The sequence below is a fragment of the Lynx rufus genome, unplaced genomic scaffold (assembly GCF_022079265.1).
Source record: "Lynx rufus isolate CCGP_SWC_20201006 ecotype Redwood Valley unplaced genomic scaffold, mLynRuf1.p SCAF_3, whole genome shotgun sequence".
Taxonomy (NCBI): Eukaryota; Metazoa; Chordata; class Mammalia; order Carnivora; family Felidae; genus Lynx; species Lynx rufus.
In genome coordinates this window covers 141,040,504-141,046,527 of record NW_025814845.1, presented here as the reverse complement: position 1 = coordinate 141,046,527, position 6,024 = coordinate 141,040,504, and positions in this window count along the sequence as shown.

Genomic DNA, 6,024 nt, shown 5'->3' with positions numbered 1-6,024 from the left:
AACCTATCTACATGGATGGAAAATAACATGGCTCTGTAATAAAGAAAATTTTGCTTGCCTGGGGAATGGGGACATTGCAGATATTAAAAATAGAGGTAAGATACATAAATAACATTTTGTGCTGTCTTTTTCCATGACACTGTAGAGTACAAAGAAAATGTATAAGACATTATTATAGTTAATGCTTATTAGTCTTGTGTTCTTGCCTTTCTGTACACACCTCCACACAGAGCACTATATTCCTGGGTCCTGAACTCTTGAATCCTCCTCCCAACTCTTGCCCTTATGGACTCCTTAACAAGATGTCAGCTTTTCTACCATAATGCAAAATTCTATTAAATGCAACACATTCTAATTACGAGGCTATGAGGAAACAGGCACTTGGATACTTCACTGGTGGGAATGCAAACTGGTACAATCTTTCTGGTAGGAATTTTGCATTACCTAACAAAACACATGCCCATTTACTGTCTAACCAGCAATCCCACATCTAAGAATCTATCCTGAAGACAACTTCAAAAAATCCAAAAATACATATGTACAAGATTCTCTATAACTGCAAAACACTGGAAGCAATCTAAATGTTCATATATAGGAGAATGGGTGAATAAACTAAGGTATATCTGCACAGTGGAATATTTTCAGGTTTAAAAGAAATGAATGGGGGTGATCTCTTTGAAGTTATGTGAAACGACTTCCAGGATATATTTTTAAATGAAAAAAAAAAAAGCAAAGGAGTCTCAGTACCTCATGCAGTTACTTATTTTAATTCCACAGATAAAAGAGTAGTAACTTTATAGTGGATAAGTATGGCAGACACCAGCTAAGAAGACAGATTCTCAGTAATACGATATTATATATACCTTGATATACGCCACAGAGAAGGCCAGCATGCCGCTTCTGTGATTTTTTTTTTGCAAAAATTATAATAACAACAATTTAATCACAAGGAAACCTTAAACAATTTGAATGAGAGGTATCCTATAAAATAACTGGCCTGGACTCTTCAAGATCCTCAAAGTCATGGAAGACAAAGAAAGATATGAAGCTGTAACAGATGGAAGGAAACTAATAAACATGACAACTAAATTCAGTAAGAGATGTGAATTATATTCTGGATCCGAAAAAGTTTCGTAGTAGGAAAAGTTGCAAAATTTGAACAGTTACAGGCAAGGTAGTGGTATCACATTGATGTTAATTTTGGGGCTCGGGTCATTTTACTATGGTTAAGTAAATTGACAAGCTGAAGGAAGGGCATAAGGGAGCTCACTATACTCTTCTGTAACTTTTATGTAAGTTTAAAATAATTTCAAAGTAAAAAGTTGAAAAGAGTAAAAAAAAATCTACAGAATTTGTATATAAGAGTTGATCATGAACATCTAAGAATTGGCCATAGTCTTTCAGAGCCGTTGACTCACTTCAAACAACCCAGATGAGGTGTGTTAGTTTTCTATGGATGCCATGATAAATTATCACCAACCTAGTGGCTTACACAACAGAAAGTTATTTTCCCTCAATTCTGGAGGCTAGAAGGTAGAGATCAAGGTTTGTGTAGGGTTGGTTCCTTCTGAGGCCTGTCTCCCAGCTTCTGGTAGTTTCTTTGTGACAACATAACTCCAATCTTCATGTAGTGTTCTTGTGTGCATGCCTGTGTCCATATGTCATTTTTTTTTTAAAGAATATCAGTTGTACTGGTTTAGTGCCCCACCCTACTTCAAGTTCACCTTATGTTAACTAAAGGCAGCTGTAACAATCCAGTTTCAAATAAGTTCACATTCTGAAGTACACTGCTGGGAATTAGGAAAACAATATGCTTTTTTCCATGTGATAGGAGATTGGTGCAGTGAACAGAAGACACGATGCAACCTGTAACACAAAGATGTCTGGTCCAACTCCCAGCTCCCTACTTACTCTAAGAAGGATTTTGTCAGAGGTTATGTTCATTTGTAATTGTATGCAAATATTTCAAAATGTTAATGATAAAACATGGTATTATACAAAAAAATCATTTTATACAATAAGTCATGATGCCTGATTTCAAGGTCTCACTCCACCATTTACAAACTGTGAGTACCAAGAGTGTGATTATTCAGTACTTCCTTGTAGTATCTGAAAAATAAGTTTCTTTAATATAAGGTGTTGAGAGATAAGTTTCTGGCACTTGCAAGAAACATGATGATGAGAACATCATCATAATTGGTAAGATGATGAGAACACCCAACGTTGTTTTTGGAAACTAATAAATGTCTGGACATCTTCTATCATATGTTAAGTGTTCCCATAAAACTACTCATAGGAAAATAATGTGATCATTGCAAGTATAAAGAAAATTGGCTAGAAAAAAGAAATAGATCCAAAAAGATATAAGAATTAAATATGTTAAAAAGACGTACAAAATTAGTAGGGCAAGAATCCATAAATCAAGTAATTAATAAGCCTTCTAGGAGAAAATGTAGGATCCGTATCTTAACTAATACATATGTTTAGATAAGTTAATATATGTCAAACATTTAAAAAAAGAAATCACAAAAGTTCTAGAAGAAAAATTTAGGCTTATTTATATGATCTTTGCACAGAGGAAGACCTTCCAAAGTCTTGATATTTCCAAAATCTGAATCTCAAAAGAAAATATTGGTAGATACATCATTATATTAAAATATTATAACTATTTTTAGTTTTTACGAACTAATAACTGTTTACCTATTTTACAAACTAAACACTGTTTACCTATTTTAAACTCAATCAACAAATTTCAGCAAATATTTGCAGTAACAAAATCCACATAGGGCTAAAACCCTAATTAAATAAATATTCTTTGATTATATAAATAATAGACATGTTTCAAAAATTCTATTTTTAAGTTTATTTATTTATTTTGTGAGAGAGACAGAGAGAGAGAGAGTCCCAAGCAGGCTCCACATGAGCAACGCAAGCCCCACACAGGCTCGAACTACTGAAACTGTGAGATCATGACATGAGTGGAAACCAAGAGTCAGGAGCTTAATGGACTGAGACACCCAGGTGCTCCTCAATGAGTCTATTTTTAAAGTACAACACACACATACACACAGACCCCTATAATAACAATAAAATTCCAGTAAGGTGATGGTCCTCTACTGTAAAGGTAAGATAAAAAAGAATTAAGGACAATTTGGCAACTTTAACCTATTTGTAACGTAGACAATCGAAAACAATCCTAATACAGAGAAAATGTTAAATCAGTTCTGTTGCCACAGGAACAGATGAAAAAGGAGTATATGTAACCAATATAAATGGGAGCTTTAGAAAAATACCTGAGGGCATGTATAATTGTCCATAAATGAAATAAATACATATATATATAAGGAGTAATATTTTTCTATATTATATATAGAATGATTTTATGTATACATTAGAATAAATACACATTTTCTATATATACATATTTAGAATATATGGCTTTTCAATATGTTGAATATATAAATAATTTTCATATATAAATAAATACATATAACACACCTATAAGATTATAATACATAAATATATGTATACAAATATATGTATAAGAGTATACATCACAAAAAATAGTATTCTATAAAAATAAAATATGCATATGCACATACATAGATATACATATTTGCATCTGTAAATATCTATAGACAGCACAATTTATTTTCACTTACTATTTAGAACAGTTATATGTGTGCTTATAGTGGTGAAATTTGAAATGATTTTTCTTTTCCACTTTCCATTATTCTGTACCACTTAATATATTCTAAATTTTTATTAATATTCTCTGAACTTACTACAAACCTGTGTTTATTAATTTCAGATTGGGTAAACGACTGGGTATCAAAAGCTATAGACTTACTTCTTTTTTTTAATTGTTTAATGTTTTTATTTATTTTTGAGACAGAGAGAGATAGAGCATGAACAGGGGAGGGGCAGAGAGAGGGAGACACAGAATCTGAAGCAGGCTCCAGTCTCTGAGCTGTCAGCACAGAGCCCGACGCAGGGCTCGAACCCACGGACTGTGAGATCATGACCTGAGCTGAAGTCGGATACTTAACCGACTGAGCCACTCAGGCGCCCCTAGACTTACTTCTTTACTGCAGTTGGTTGATTCTTTCTGTAGTTGTTGTGTCAGTGGAACCATTTATTCTTGATTGTGTCTGTTGAAGAAGAGCACATAACTTTTTTTTTTTTACCCATAGTTCCTTTTGAACATTTTAATGTAGCAGGTTTTCACTCACACGTAAAAGACAGCCAGTGACATGGAAAATCCGTTTTCCTTTGTAATTCCTTATGGTGGAGGCCCCTGGCTCTTGATTTCTCAACGTGCTGATGTATATGGTTCTAATCCCATACTTCATACTACCATTTTGACATTTTCACAGTTCATACCATTTGGGCATATGATTTAGCTTTCTGCTTCCTTTGGTTTTGAGTTTTGTTTATTCCTTTCCTACTACTCTCTCTTTCCATTTTGGTGAAACACTCTATTTTTTGCCACGGACAGTCTAACCAGACCACTTACAATATTGAAAATATATTTTGAACACCCCCCCCTTTAAGAACTAACAAAAATAATAAAAATATTTTACTTCTCTGTTTTAAATTGGTTGAATCAATTATGCTATAAAAATATGTAGTGAGCTCCACGCTGGCAGCACAAAGCCTGCTTAGGATTCTCTCTCTCCCTCTCTCCCTGCCCCATTCTCTCTCTCCCTCTCTCTCTCTCCCAAAAGTAAATAAATGAACTTTAAAAAAATATTTATCAAAAGATCTTTAAATTTGTTAAAATATCACATGTTGTTGAATAGATGATGATTCCTATGACTTCCGATACTGTTTATTTTATAACTTTGGTCTCCCATGTTGATTTCACCAGATTTTTATAAAGCACATTGATACATATGAGAATACAAATATTCTCTTAAAATATATTTTACACAGGAGTTTTGTAGTATATAAAACTAGAAAGAACATTTTTGGATACTTATTACCGATTTTATCACAAATTTACAAAGACTTCTAACACAAGGGCCACATTCCAGTTTTCCTCAATCTCTAGATCAAAATGTAGCCATTAGTGTACCCATTTACAAACTTAAAACTGCCTTTTCCCCACAAGCTTGGATGATATTAATGTCAATTCCCATTATTTATTTCCTTTGAAAAACCAAAGCACGCAGATATGCTGAAGGTCTGAGATCTAGAAAGTTGAAAGAAGACAATATGGCAGCCTCTGGGTTTTGTTGTTGTTGTTGTTGTTGTTGTTGTTGTTGTTATTGTTTTTTTGTTTTAATTTAAAAATTCTCTGTGATCAGATGCTACCTAAAATTTTGTTAGAGTTTCCTGGGGTCACAACTCTTTTATTTTGTAAAAAATACTCTTAAACATATGAATAGGGATGACACTCCTCTAACCTTACTTTCCAAGATCCAGGGTGCAGAGGGGCGGGAATTAAGATTCCTTTGGCAACCTCTCCCCTTGTTATTTTTCAAGATCATAGTCTCTCATTTTTCATCACAGATTAAAATGATACAATGATTGTACAGGGCAATTAATAATGATAATATGTCACAGAAATGGCAATGATAGTAATTTGCTGTGCAAACAAAAGTCACAATGACCTTTTTCCAAAGACTTAATTTACCTCAGCTGAATCATTTTCTCTACATCCTGAGGTGGGAAACTTGAAATTGTATTAAAGGTAAATTACCTGGAACTGCTCATAAGGCAGTCAGTAAAAACTGAAACAGCATAAGAAAACCAGATCTTTCTTGTGGCCCTCCTCTCCTCTGTTCACACAATGTCTTCCATGGCTCTATCCCTTAAAACCTTTTACAAAGATTGTTGTAAATGTCTCTTAGCAGACCACTGTTCTTCCAGAACCCCCAGGGCTCATCTTCTACCAAGAGCTTCTTTGAACACCTGTGGCATCCTCTTACAATATTGTCCTTTCAGTTTGGAATGATTTAATGATTTCCCATCACTTCCAAACCCCTTGGGATGGCCCCTTCAAACTACCCAGCCATCTAC